A 16,080-nucleotide genomic window follows, 5' to 3' on the forward strand; every position below is an offset into this window, starting at 1 on the left:
AAATATTGATGGTTGATGGTTATGTTGGTTAAGTGAGGGTTTACACCTATTAATTTTTCCATTTTTATGTTATTGTTGATACTAGTAATGACACTATTGATTATATATATATATATATATACCAGGTTGAGTTTGGAACATGATTATGTTTTTGATTATATATACCCAGTTAGAGTATGGAGGTTGATTATAAAACTATTGATTATTTACCTATTGAAGTCTGGCTATTGATTATATTTACCATTTCAAGTTCGGTGATTTGCTATATTTTTATAGCACTTTCGATGCTTAAAACAATGAAAATATGCAAGATTCTTAGGTTGTTTAGTGAGATATGATGTGTTTTGGGTATGTTTTATAGAAAATAAGGTTTTAAATATTAAATTGAAGAAAAAGATGAAAATTAAAGTTTTGGGATACTTCTTAGGTATTTCTAGGCCTAAGTGCCACTTACTAGGCTTAGGTGATCAAAGTATGTGTAAGATCTTGAAGTCCAGAGGCTTAGAAGAAGGAAAAAGAAGACTCTGTCACTTACTAAGTGAACCTACATTCTGTAGGTGCCACCTCTGTTCCATAGGTGACCAAAGTAAGTGACAGAGGTCTAAGTCAAAGAGTTTCAGAAGTTGTACTGGAGGTGGGACACTTACTTAGGACCACCTATTGTCCATAGGTAGTACCTACAATCAGTAGGTGGCCTAAGTAAGTTCCCACCAACCTCAATTTTACTTTTATTTGGGTTTTGGTTTTCAGGGTTTCCTTGTATCCTATAAAACCCTTTAGCGATTTTGTACTTAGTTTATGCACTATTAGCACTTACAAACATTCATCTGACTCCAAGATTGGATTTTGATCTAAGGTTATTTGGTTCTTGATTTAGGTTTATAATTAAGTAAGAAACTTTGGGTTTTACTTGTTGATCATTTCGATATTATTTAATACTTTTCATTATGAATTTCATTGATTGTTTCACAAGAATGAGTGGCCAAAGCCCTTCTCTAGATTGCATGTATTGCATTATCTTTCGTTTAATAGATGTCTTAGCGATTCTAAACGGTAAGATCTTTCCTAGAATATCACTACTTCACAAGAGGAGTACTAACTAGAAAAATATAATTACAACAGTAATTTAAAGATTGATTGTCTATCTAGGATAATCAGTATCATCTATGTAAGACGGTTATCTATAATCTAATAACTTGAGACTCAAAAGGTGATTGTTATCTAGGATCAAGGATAAGGGTTAGTGAGGTGACACCCTGAGACTCAAAATATATAGGATGAAATCCATTAATGAGTCCACAAGGTAGTTGATATTACATAACTTATCTGATTCTGCATACAAGGTATCGGGTTGTCTCTATAGAGCACGATATGCCTGTTGAGTTTAGAAGCCAGGGGGAATAAAATCCTAGTATTCGTCTCTGACTGATAACAACAAATGCTAAGATTTGCTAGTTTTTGATACTATTACTTCAAGTCCCCTATTTGCTTTCAGTTCTGCCTATTAAGTTCAGCAAACTAGAGATACAGATCCGCATCTTCCCTGGGGTTCGACCCTAACCTAGTTATGTTAATTTACTTGAAAGCGACCTATTTATCCTTCAATTGGAGGTGTAGTGTGGGTATTGATCATCCTCTATCGACTATTCACCTATTCTAGTGTGGGTATTGATTTTACTTACCAATTCGAGTCCAGATATTAATACTATTCTACGATGACATACTTATTATGATTGATGATTTTCGGGTGTGAGATTGAAGGTAATAATTTGGTTAGGTTAGAAAAATGAGTAAATAGTTATAATGTGGCATGGCATAAATGGACTTAAGTGATACATAATGACTAGTTGACAAATGGTGGTTTGTTTATATATAATGACTAGAAGTTATATGATGACTAGCCGATAATTAAATTAATAAGAAGAAATGGATATTCAATTAATAGTGACTAGCGTATGAATTATGAGAAGGTTGCTATATGATGATAAATTGCAAAATATTGTTTAAGTGACGTTGAAGGTTATTTATAATGTTGGGTGATTGTTTTATTTTATCCTTGAGTATGCTCTCAAAGCGTATGGGTTTCTGTGTCGAGTTATTTACTTTTCCATACCAATTGACATATAGGAATGAATTTTGTAGCTTATGATTACCTGTAAGATGCTATGTTGAATTATGTTATCATTATAACTTATTTATTTATTATGTACAGTAGCGTTGGAGATGACTCGGGTTTGTTTCTATACCCTGACGTAGTTATGATATCTTGCATTTTATTATACTTATTTCATGATTTAGCTCAGTCGTCCGATAATTCCTACTAAGTACTCATTGTTTTGGTACTGTTACTACACTTCTACACATTTTTGGTGTAGATCAAAGTACTAATTGCCACCATTGATCAATATTCATGCGGTGATTGATTTTATGATGTAGGTTGATATCATGGTGTTCGAGCCACCCATTTCCCTCTATCTTTTATATTCAATCTTTTGTTATCAACACAGACATTGTTAACTATTCTAGATATTTGAGCTGTATTATTATTAGACACTCTTGTACTGGCTCTACCAGGTAATAGGATAGTATTTTGTATTGACTACTTTATCTATTTAAAACCCCTTACTTATTTATGTATTATGTTCTTGAATATCACCAATATTGGGCATTTTCTACCAAATTAACCCATTTTGTTAGCTCCGGGTTATAGATTAGCTTGCCTACTGGAAGGATTTAGTAGGTACCATCATGACTCAATAGTAGGTGTCAAACTCTTCACTGTCGTTTTGGTATATTTGAATTTGTTCATGAGTCAAGACCATGCATTATGATTTTATTATTTTTGGGTTAGTGGTATACGCTTGCAAAAAGGTTAATAATGCAAATATAAAACCAAATAAATTGAACAAGGCAACAACTTCGAACAAATTTGTAATGTTAATCGAACGTCGTGTCCTTTTAACTATAGGTAAGATATGACCGAGCTCGATTCCAATAATGAAAAAACAGCAAAACAACTAAAGAAAATGGAGAATGCTTAAGGAAAAAGATAATGATAGTGTATTACTTATATGATAAGGATGAGTAAATATCAGATCCTTTACCTTGAAGAAGGGGGTGCCTATTTATAGGGTATAGAAATTATCCAATGGCCAGTGAGATCGTCACTCATCCTAGTACTGCTGGAGAGTAGTTAGCCTATTAGCGTATGTTAGATACGGTTTAGTCGAGGATCATCGGTGCCTTCTAAAATTCCTGACACATCTTCCTTCCATTTGTCTGTTAGCACATGTTCATTATATCAATTGTTCTCCAGTGCCTCTACCCTTTCCCGGGTGAGCGTCTTATCGCATTGGTATTATTCTCAAGAAAGTACTATTTTGGGCCGACTCGTTTTATACCCAACCCAAGTTGTTCTAGTTGGCCTATCTGGCTCAATTTTTTAAGCCACTTTAAGTCCATATAATGAGTATTTTTTACCTTTCATCATATTTGATAAAAAATATTTTTGTATAAAAACTAAACACATTGATAAAAATCATCTAACCTTATTTCTTTGTTAGAGTTTAAATTTCAAATTTTATTTAAATATGTATCTCACTTCATTAAAAATAACAATTAAGTTATATGTATAGCTAGGGTTTGTACGGGGAAGAGAACTCAAGAACTTAAAAGGTGCACGTTATCCAATAAAATAGAGTATGCTATATTGTAAGAAATAAGTGGGAATAATTTTCTTCAAGCTTGAATTGTTCATGAGAAAAAAAATGAGTTAAAAATGGATACATTAAAAATAAAGGAGGTAAAACTAGATACATCAAACTTTTGAGGTTTGATAATGAAATAAGGGCATAATGAACCAAGTTAATATGACAATAGTTTTGTCCCATTTCTAATAATCTAAAGGTAGTTTTGGATGAAAAAATAAATAGAGGGCACTTACTTTCCATTTCTATTAACTCAAGACCATTTTTTATTACTTTCTATTTTATTTATATTTATAATAGAATAGAAATCTGCTACTCCTTGAATATTTCACCTTTATCAAAAATAAGTTTTTCTTAAATTTTCTCATCTATCGCTTAAACAACAACAAAAAAAAGGACAGGTTAATGCACTAAAGTTTTCCCTTTGCACGGAATCCAAAAAAAATCTAGACCATATGAAAACATATGCAAAAGGAGTTTCACATGAAAAACCTTTTAATAGACGAACAAGCTAACAAAACCTAGGGACAAAACATAAATTTACCAACACCGAACACATATAGTAACGAAAAATAGTTAGTGGAAGACAAATCCCTCCATAGGAAAGTAGCAACTCAAAATGAAAAACACACATAACAACATTTAGTGCCAAATCGCACAGTGGCAACTCGCAAGTTGCAAGAATTGTTTGCATTCTTTGGACACTAGAAATTTTACTGGGATTTAGTGGACAACTATTAGTTGTTGAGCTCTAGAACCCCATTTAAGAATCTCATTGATAGTATCATCTTTGTGGACAATCACTTCAATTAAGCATAGACAATCTTTCTTGGCTTCATTTGGTCTTTCAATCGCTTCTACCCACTTTTCTTCACAATAAACCTACATAGAATTGAGGAGTCTAACATTTTCCATTAAGATGAATTCTTTAACTCTACATTAAGAGTAAAAAAAAAGAGATGATTGAAAATTGAGATTTGACTCACCTTAATTGTCCGATATTTCCCTTCTCCTTTATGGATTGCATCGACTAATCCGGTGTAGTTTCGATTATTGATCACATTGTAAGATCCATCATGGATCTCAACTTTGATTGTATAACTATAATTGTTTATCAAGAAGATAATGGTCCTTTTCCTACACCTTGGCATTGTTGGAATCTCCTGAGCAGTCACTTTCAAGTATTTGACCATAAATTGGATTAGACACAATAGGAAAAAGCAACAACTCATTCTCTTCAATTCAATTCAAATAGAGCCTATTTGTTTTCCTGAAAGCTACCTTCACTTATGTATGCAATCACCCATTTTTCTGGGGTAGCCTGTGCACAACCAAGAGTAGCACCAACAGACCAACTAATTGATCCATACCATATTTAGAACTCATACCTAAGATAAAAAAGAACAACATAAAGCATTATAATGATCATGAAAATAAATACCAAATGATCACCAATTTTACAAGTTTGCATTTTGTTATATTCTCACCCACATCCTTGCAGCAATGTCATCTTCTGATAATTGAACAACAAACCACGAGTCCCCTGTCTCGATAATCACAATATTATTATTAGAAAATATATTTTGAATGTGCTAAAATAGAACATTAACCCTTAATGCCTCTTTAGGCTCGCATTTGAGAGGATGTCCATCAGGAATATAAATGCTATGATAATTCTCATAAGAAGTGGGATTATACTTTATTCTCTTTGCCAATGTAGAAAGAAAATCCCTCATCAGAACACAACAAAAAATAGATCTATTCTTGATTGTCACACGATCAAGCTGTACAATGATTTCTTTCTCTTTCTTGAGAAGTAGGGACTAACCAAAAGAGCTATAGTTGTTAAAAATAGCTCCAGCAAACAAGTATGCATCAGTAAATTCCACAATTTTAGCACAGAAGGTAGTTCTCACTACTCCCTAGTAAGTTTTGATAAAATGAGAATGGTTCTTCAGAACCAACCCTTTAGTGGATCGTATCAGCAAAACTGCATAACCACAACCATCAGCCAACTCAACGAAATCATCACATGCCTTTGCAACCCATATTTTTTGTCCTCCAACAAGTACTGGCTTAATTTCTTTGTTCAATAACTCAGCTGCTACTTCCACTGCTGCTTCCAGTCCCATCAAATTACTTGATCTATGCCCCAGAAAAATAAACAACACAAAAATAAGCAACTCAGACACAAACAGTGGCAGATACAACATATAAGGAGTGTTAATGTATATGCATAACTGTTCAAGATTTAGACTATATCTTACAATTTGTATCTAAATTTTTTTACTACATATGTTATGTTGCTCGAACACTTCAAAAACGTCATTAGGTTCTAGTATGATCCTCTAATGTAATGCATTTTTGGAGGACCCAACTTAGGTGTGGCAACATTTTTTAAGAGTTCAAGTAGCATAGTTCAGGTACGTAACAAGAGATGCATCCATAACCTTTCAAAACATAGATCCATTAACGACTAGCTAAACATCATCGAAAACATATTTCATATTTCTATACAATTCAATAAAAAGAACATATGATCTATTTCAAAAAAAGAAAAAATATATTAATACCTGGGAGAGAGGGCAAATGGAATAAGTTCCCAACTGAAATTAGGGTGTGGAATCCTCGGCAAATTAAAGCCTATACTAATTTTCCCGGATTTCTTACTAAACATAAATTTTATTTTTCTTAGAAGGAAAATAAAAGTAATATAATAATTAGTTTTACTTTTTCTAAAAGAAAAATATAAAACATTAAAAACAATAGAATCTACAATATAGTCATTTAAGAGTTTTGTTTAGGGGGAATTTTCTTTCAATTTGTATTTATGTTTTATGTTTTTTATTTAGGTTTTTAATATTTAGGCCTATTGGTAGAATCATATAAATCATATTATGTTTTTGTTTATTTTTTGTCATCTTATTTATCATCTCAAATAGTTTGCAACAATTAGATTCCGCATAACTCCCTCTCGATTTTGGACCCAGCAAGTGGTATTAGAGTCTATGGTTCAAAGATCTAGTGGTTTAGTAAAATGAGGTTGAAGACAAGTTCAAGGCGGTTCAAATTAATTTGTAACCAGTTTGATAAAAATAAGGATTTTTTGTCGAACTGCATATGGAGAGAAAGTTTTATGCATATTTCAACATTACAATTGACGTATCTTTGAAAATAAAAAAAATATTTATTTTTAATCCACTTTTAACTATAATATTTTAAATATTATTTTTAACCATGGAAAGCTGTAGTGATGAAGATTTTATGAAAAAAGAAGTTCATAAATATGAAAAAAGTGGCTCAAGTGATAAAAATCAAGTCAAAAGGGGGATATGTGTTAGGGGTTTTCCCCTGATTTTTTTACCAAATTTTCATTTTTACTTTTCTTAGAAGGAAAATAAAAGTAGTACCATAATTACTTTTATTTTTTCTGAAAGCAAAATATAAAACATTTTCATCTTTGACTTACCTTTTTTCTTGGAGAATCATGTTTGATCTCTACAAATAGAAGCCCCTATTCTCATATATAAAACACTATATCATCTATATTGTAGTTTTTAAGAGTTTTGTTTAGGAGGGATTTTCTCTTAATTTGTTTTTATGTTTTATATTTTTGATTTAGGTTTTAATACATAGGCCTATTGGCCGCATTATATCAATAATATTATGTTTTAGTATTTTTTTTGTCAATCTAACTTATCGTCTCAAATAGTTTGCCATTATTAGCTTCTGCATGACGCCCTCGAAATTTTGAACCCAACAATATAAACCGTCTTACTCTTTTTCAATGACATTGACATTGTAGTATCAATCAGTTCATAAGCATCCTTGAAATTATTCAACATAGCTTGAAATACACCGGAAAGTGAAATATTCTAAAATCACGCAATAGGGTCACGCAAAAATGGCACAATAAAGTTCTCGCTTTAGTAAATTACTCTAACATTCAAAAAAATGGATCATTTAGCTTTTTTTATAATACAAATGCCAATGGAAAATATTATACTCACCAAATTTAAAAACCATATAGATTTAGATTTACAAAAGGACCATGGATTCATGTGCCCCATTTTTATGCTACAAATTCATCACTGCCTGTGTTCCAATTTACTTGTTAAATTTCAAGATTAAACTTTTTAGATTAAACATCCAAAATTTTGACAATTCATACAAAAAATGTTCAACTTCATTGAATAAAATTTGTATATTTCAAAATCACCTAAGAATATTATAATCATATTAATTAATAATAAAAATTATTTAAAAGTCATAATTAAATGGGTTGGTACTAAGAAGAGAGATGTGGATGGATATAAGTTGCAGTACTCAGGTAGCATGAGACATAGAAAATAGGGTAGGTATTTTAGTAGATGAGGATCTTAGGGAGCAAGTCTTGGAGGTTAAGAGAGTCAGTGATAGGTTGATGTCTATTAAGTTGCTCATTGAAGGGTCTTCAGTGAATGTTATTAGTGCCTATGCTCCACAAGTAGGTTTGGATAAGGAGGAGAAGAAGAGCTTTTGGGAGGTTTTAGATGAGGTGGTGAGAGGCATCCCGATCACTTAGAAGCTTTTCATGAGAGTAGATTTCAATTCGAATTTTGGGTCTTAGTTAAGAGGGTATGATGATGTGCATTTTGAGCAGAGGAATGAAGGTGGAGCCTCTCTTTTTTATTTTTATATGGCTTTTGAGTTATGGATAGCGAATTTAAGCTTTCCATAAAAGGAGGAGCACCTTATTACTTTTCGTAGTTCAATGGCCAAGACTCAGATTAAATTTTTATTCTCGAGGAAGGGCGGTAGAGCACTATGTAAAGACTGTAAATTCATACCTAGCAAGAGTCTTTTGACTAAACATAGGTTGTTGGTTATAGACTTAGTAATCAATAAGGGCAGAAAAAAAGAAGTGTGGAGGCTCGGTCCAGGATAAAGTGGGAAAGCTTGATATTGGTTAGTGCTGTAGAGATTGGAGAGGAGTTAAAGAGGAGGGGGCTTAGGAGAGTAGAGGGGATATGGATAATATATGTGACACAACGACTAGTTGCATTAGGGAGACTGTTAAAGAGGTGTTGAGTGTCTCGAGTGGTCAATATTCTAAGCATCAAGGAGATTAGTGGTGAAACAAAGAGGTTAAGCGAAAGGTGGAGTCTAAGAAGGTGGTTTATAGAAAGTTGGTTGAAAGCAAGGATGAGGAAGAGGGGCAAAAGAAATATGAGGTGTATAAGGTAGCTAGAAAAGAGGCTACGCTGGCAGTTACAGGAGCTAAGACAACAACTTTTGAGAGCATGTATGCGTCTTTAGAGGAGAAAGCTGGGGATAAGAAAATATATAAGATTGCTAAGGCCTGGGAGAGGAGGGATCGTGACCTGGGCCAAGTGAGGTGCATGAAAGGAGATGGTACAATGTTGGTTGAGGATGCCCTCATAACAAAGAGGTGGCAGTCCTATTTTCATAAACTTTTGAATGACGAGGGGGATAAAGGTTTCATATTGAGGGATTTAGAGAAGTATGAGTAAGGTAGAGATTATGGTCATTGTAGGCATATTGAGGTTAGGGAGGTCAAGGGGGTTATTGGAAGGATGTGTTAGGGTAGGGAGACAGGGCCAGATGAGATTCTTTTGGATTTTTTTGAAGTGCACTAGCGGGGTAGGATTATAGTAGTTGACAAGGTTATTTAACATTATTTTTAGGGCAATGAAGATGTCTGAAGCGTGGAGGTAGAGTAAGATAATTCCTTCATATAAGAACAAGAGAGACATCCAGAGTTGCAATAACTATAGAAGTATTAAGATGTTGAGACTACTATGAAGGTTAGGGAATGGGTGGTAGAGTTGGGACTTTGAAGGATTATGACTATCTCTTACAATTAAATTGGTTTTATGCCAGGTAGATCGACTACTGAGGCCATTCACCTTGTGAGGAGATTAGTGGAGCAATTTTAGGAGAGGAAAAAGGACTTGTATATGGTGTTTATTGATCTCGGGAAGGCATATGACTGAGTCTCCACGGAGATTCTGTGGAGGTTCTTGGATGCTAGAAGGGTGCTTTTGGCATACGTTAGGTCAATTTAGTATATGTATTAGAGTGTAAAAACTCATGTGAGGACAACAGGTGGAGATTTGGAGCACTTTCTTATTTTGATAGGTTTGCATCAGAATCTACCCTTAGTCCTTTTTTATTTTCCATGATGATGGATGTGTTGACGCAACATATTCAGGGAGGGGTGCCCTAGTCTATGTTATTTGCAGATGATGTGGTTATGATTGATTAGACTAGGGAAGAGTTAATGATATGGTGAAGATTTGGAGACAGATTCTTGAGTCTAAAGGTTTTTGGCTGAGTAGGACCAATACAAAGTACTTGGAGTGTAAGTTTAGTGATGCATCATAGGAGACTGATGTGGTTGTGAAGCTGGACTCTCAGTCCATTAAGAAGAAAGAGAGTTTCAAGTATCTGTGGTCTATGATTTAGGGTGATGGTGAGATTGTTGAGGAAGTCACGCATCGTATTGGGGAAGGGTGGTTGAAATGAAGGCTTGTTTTGGGGGTTGTATATGATAAGAAGGTGCCCCCAGAGCTGTAAGGTAAGTTCTACAGAGTGGTAGTCTAACCAGCTATGTTGTATCGGGCAGAGTGTTATCCAGTTAAGAAATCCCGCGTCCAAAAGTTAAAGGTGGCGGAGATGAGGATGTTGTGATGGATACGTGGTTAGAACAAGAAGGATATGGTGAGGAATAAGATTATTTGAGAAAAGGTGGGAGTGGCTTTGATAGAGGATAAGATGTTAGAATTAAGGTTATGTTGGTTAGGGCACGTGATGAGGAGGGGTGTTGATGCTCCGGTATGGGGTATGAGACTTAGCTATGGATGATCTTAGATGAGGGACAGGTAGGCCAAACAAATATTTGAAGGAGGTGATTAGACATAATATGGAGCAGTTATAGCTTATGGAGGATATAACCCTTGATAAAAAGGTTTGGAGGATATGGATTAGGGTAGAGGGTTAGGGTGTGGGAGAGTGTTGGTGACTGCAGGGGAGTATTCTATATTTGTGTCTGAAGTTTCTTGTTTATAGGTGTTGTGTGTTGTCAATGGTTTCAGATGCATAGTTTTAGTATAATCTTATGGCTAACGCTGTTAGTTTATTTTTGTATACTATACAAGTTTATATACAATTATGTATTGTGTCTGTTAAATTGTCATTGATTCTAAGTCGGGGGTTTATTGGGAACGGAATCTCTACTTCACCTGAGGTAGTGGTATGGACTACGTACACTCTACCCTCTCTAGACCCCACTAGGTGGGAATACACTGGGTATGTTGCTGCTGTTGTTGTATAAAGAGATTTATTAAAAAGAAAACGAGTCTTGAAATTATAATTAGGCCATATAAATTGGACAAAATAGTACCAGGTAGCAAGTGACGGTTTGAAAGTAACGAAGCTCGTGACTAAATCATACAACCCAATAGAATGATGAAGGACCCTACTAGTCCTATAATAATTCAAATTAGGTTCACTGACAATACATATCTACAGAAGATTTTCACAATAAGCACCAGGAATAGTATTAAGTACACTTAACCCAACAATAGTAAATGTAACAATACAAGCACCAAACCTCGTACTGTAGAATAACCATAAGAAGCATATACAACTTTTAACTCATTACAACTACTTGTAAGGTTAAGTTCAGGTTCAACAGTGGTTGAGAAGTATTCAGTTAAAGTCACCCAACACAGAGAACACGTTAGTTATTCTAAGTTGGACTAAATAACATATAAGGTGACGACCGAGTATTGAGTCATGAGAGTTGAAGGGGTTGGTGGGGGTTTGGATTGTAGGGGGTGTTGGTTGGTAATTTTTCTATGTCATTGTTTATGGGCTTACAAGTGTCAATTGTACCGATCATCAAGTTAATTGATGATGATGAAGAATAATAATATGAAGTTTTTTTAGTTTTGTGAGTAAGAGAGAGAGAGTTGAGAAGTCTATATACTATTTGGATTGACTTGAACCAGGTGCTAGATTTTGGCTTTTTAGAAGTTTTGGGAAGTTGGTTTACTATAGACGTTTTGGTATCTATTTTGGTTTGGTGGTAAGTTGAGATTTGAATTAAAAGTGAAAAACAAGTTTTGTCAATTAAGTGGGGTTCTTGATGTTTTATAAATTAGGTAAAAGTTATACTCCTTCCGTTTTAAAAAGAATAACCTACTTTCCTTTTTAGTCTGTTTAAAAAAGAATGACCCCTTTCCTTTTTTAAGAAATATTTCAATTTCTACTTTTCAACTGACAAATTTAGGACCACAAGATTAAAGAAAATTTTGGTACATTTGACACAACCTTAATTTAAGGCCACAAGATTCAAAAGTCTTCTTTATTTTCTAAAGCTTTGTGTCAAGTCAAAGTAGGTCATTCTTTTTGAAATGGAGGGAGTAGTTTTTTTAGTTTTTTCATAATATTTTTGCTCCAAAAACTATAAATGTAGACTCAATAACTATAGAAGTTGTCTCAATAACTATCAAATTTTTTTAACAACTGTGCAAAGTTTTTCGACAATAATGTGAAGTTGTTGGACAACTGTGCGAAGTTGTTGGACAACTTTTATTGTTATTCGGACAAATAATGCAGTTGTCGAAGAACTATCTACGATTATCGAACAACTGTCTACAATTCTAGGGAACAAGGTTTAGCATGAGAGTTCAAATATTAGCCTGGATTGTGTAGCATCAACTACCAAAAAAGGCACATACGAGCTAAATAGGTCCGGCTTCCACAACCGAAAAGGCCCTAATGCATGTTAGTCATACAAACTATAGGTATCAAGGAAGACCAAGGAATCTCGTATCCCATATCATTCCAAGATACAGATATATGTAGAAAGTGTGACACATGCACACGATTATTAAGACCAATCCCAAAGTCGGTAAATGCGGGTTACCAATATCGGTCCTTTGGGACTTTCACCTTCACGGCCAGCTACACAACTCCCTTTAAGCCCAATTAAAATATATATGCATTCTCATTCAATAAACTAAGGACCAATCATTAAGGCACATATTGTTTATATCATCACACCAATTACGCTTGCAAGCTAAGATTCATTATGTCGTTCCAATTATTAATCACCTTAGGGGAATGCCCTAATCCTCATGATTTATCAAGTCAGATTTGGGGAAATTCCTCGACCATCGTAGTTTATAAGAAAATTATCTAGGTGGAATGCCTCGAACCCCATAGTTTATAACTAATTCAACACATGGCGGACAAGGCCTTCCAAAACCATTTTTATCCATTTAACAATTTATGCAATGCAATAGTTTACACAACTAATACAAATAATATGATTATCTTTATTTCAAGGCCAACTATGCAAGTGGGCTAAGGGGACACAAGTTAAAAAAAATTCAAACAAAATCATCAAATTGGGGAAATGCCTTGACCCCTATACCATTAACGTTAACCATGCACCCCAACGGTTTTAAAATACATAGATAAAGCATGAACAAATGCATTATAGCCATAAAATCCCATTTCAAGTAACCATCAATCTAAAACCTTCAACCCAAATTGATGTATCTTGTTTTGATGATGAGTAGCTGCCTTCAAGGGATCATATTCCTTTATGTTCAAGGCTATAGTATAGTTCACATGTATCTACACATTTTTGTCCCCTTGTATAACAAACTCCGCCAGTATTTCTTTTACTATTTAGGATACCTAGCCCAATTGCAGTTCAACCCTAATCGTCACTCAACTATAAAAGAAAAAGAATGTTTCTCTATTAAGTAGTTTTAACAAAATTCATAATTAAAGAAATTAAGAGAGGCTAAGACTCAATTTAGCTTCATTTCTCAAGTGTAGCTCAAGTTCATATTTTTATGCACAAAATGAGTCAATGTCCTTAAGTAGGGTCATAAATTGTAGTTGAATTACTCATATTATAATAGTAATGTTCTTTTATTCTTTCTTTAAGAGAGCTTGATGGAGTAACCTAAAGTGGATATTGGTTGGAATTAATCAATATCAAGGTGCGTTCTTGGCAGAGTTGTCAAGATAGGCTTTTAGTAGAGTTATTACAAGCAATAGAAACCTAGAGTTAGGTTCAGTTTAGCCTGTAATCAAGAGTTTGATTATGGTGGAGTTTGGGGTGCTTGTGAGGGCAAGTTATGGTTTTTCCTCCCTTGAACAAGGGGTTTCCATATTAAATATGGTATTATTTAAGTTTCCTGCACTGTGTTGAGTTCCTGGTTCATTTATTGTGTTTTTACCTTTGACTAATTTCAAGGGACATAGTCCCTCACTGTGTAGTACAACCCCCTAAGGTTCCAATAATTGGTATTAGAGTGGGAATACTTTAAAAGGTTCACACCTAAAGTGATTCGGTCAGCATGGCTGCTCCATCTATCTTTGAAAAAGAGTAACCTACCACTAGGCAACCTAGATTTAATGAGCAGTATTATTGGTGGTGGAAAACTAGGATATTTAACTTCATTATTGATAAGGATAGTGAGTTGATGTACATTATTCTTGATGCTTCTTATGACCTTATAAGGGAAGTCAAAGAAGGAGAAATAACTAAAATGGTTGTTAAAAGTAAGAAAGAGTATGATGATAAAGACAGAAAGAAAATTGAGAAGAATTATTAGGCAAAGAAATTGCTAGTTTGTGGTATAGAGCCTGATAAATACAAAAGGATTTTTGCATGTGAAAATGCTAAAGATATCATGCAGCTGCGTGAAAATAGCTCATAAGAAAACTATAGGAATAAATGATTCCAAAGTCGACATGATGACTACTCAGTATGAAACCTTCACTATGAAAAAAGGAGAGACAAAACATGAAATACATACAAGATTCACTTCTATCACAAGTGAGCTACATTACTTAGGAGAAATGATTCCATTTTATATGAAAGTGAGGAAAATTTTTAGGGTTCTGCCAAAATCCTGGAAAGAAAAGTGGATGTTATTACTGAGGCAAGGAACATTAAACTCTCGCTATGGATGAGCTTATTAGGAATTTAAGGACATATAAATTCAAGAACCAACAAAAATAAGAGAATAAGAAAGAAAAAATGGAAAAATCTCTAACACAGAGGGCATTAAAATCAAAATCTAATGAAGAAGACAATAATGTTGCCTATTTGGCAAAACAAATTGTTAGAGCTATGCATAAAAGTATCCAGTTTCAAAGAAGTGGAAATAGCAAAAGAAAAAGAGGCACTATGGCATTTTGTCATGAATGTGGAATTCTTGAGCATTTCATTAAGGATTGTCCAATGCACAAAATGGACTATCACGAATATCTCAAGACTGAATCTGACATAGGAAGGAACAGGGACCAAGTCCATGTAAAATTAAGCAGAAAGGATACAACGGATTTTGCAGTTAAAGGCCTTATCTATCTAGGGGGATTACTTCAGTGAATAAGAGGAAGACAAGAAGCATAAAGATGTCTCTATATTGGTAGTGGAAAATGAGAAAGTTGCCTTTTTTCCTTGTTTAATTTTATAGAAAATACTTAGATGAAGAAGAATATGAGGTAACACTTTCTGACCATAAAGAAAACTTAGACAACTATTCTGTTAGAAAGACAAAAAAGCCTGCAAATGTGTTATTGATTCTATGTGTGAAATGACTGAGAAAATAATTTCTCTAGAAGAAAAACTGGAAAGTCAAGAGCTTAATTTAATTTCTTACTTTTCGAATATCTGAAATGGAGGAGCAAGTTACAAAAATAAAATCTAAAAATCTGAATTTAGTAAGTCAGCTAGAGAAAAGAGATAGTAATTGTGATAAAGAAAAGAATAATACTCTAGAAGAAAAAATAGAAGATCAGGAGCTTGAGTTGATATCTTTGACTATCCATATATCTGAAACTGAGGAACAAGTTCTAAGTTGAAATTTGAAAATCTGAGCTCAGTGAGTCAACTTGAGAAAGTAGATGATTTAAATACAAAAGGGAAGAAAGAAACCTCAAAGTTTCAGATCGACCTTGAAGAAAAAATAAAGTATTCCCAAAAGTATCTGATAACTATAATGCAGAAGAATAAGGAGTTAGAAAGGAACCTGGCTCGTCTGAGGGAAGAATTTAAAAAATACCTACAATGGGATTCGTCCTCATAGATCCTTTATAATTTAACTTGTAAAGGAGTTAATACTAGTAAAGGTCTTGGGTATCAGTAAAAAACTCAATCAATTGGGTCGCAAGGCAAAGTGGTTCATGATTTCATAAACAAAGACCACAAACATTTATGCATTCACTATGGAAAATATGGACACATAAAGGAAAACTATCAAAGTTAGAATAGAGCAAGAATGATCAATGTTAGATATATCCAACAAGGGAATTCCTATCAAAAGGGTTTTAGACCTTT

General features: G+C 33.9%; 1 pseudogene; it reads right to left on the reverse strand.

Annotated features, from left to right (window-relative positions):
- Window positions 1-4,186: 4,186 nt before the first annotated feature.
- LOC107841389 overlaps window positions 4,187-16,080 on the reverse strand; it is a 45,662-nt pseudogene continuing 33,768 nt past the window's right edge.

This window comes from Capsicum annuum, unplaced genomic scaffold, assembly GCF_002878395.1.
Source record: "Capsicum annuum cultivar UCD-10X-F1 unplaced genomic scaffold, UCD10Xv1.1 ctg82735, whole genome shotgun sequence".
NCBI classification, from domain to species: domain Eukaryota; kingdom Viridiplantae; phylum Streptophyta; class Magnoliopsida; order Solanales; family Solanaceae; genus Capsicum; species Capsicum annuum.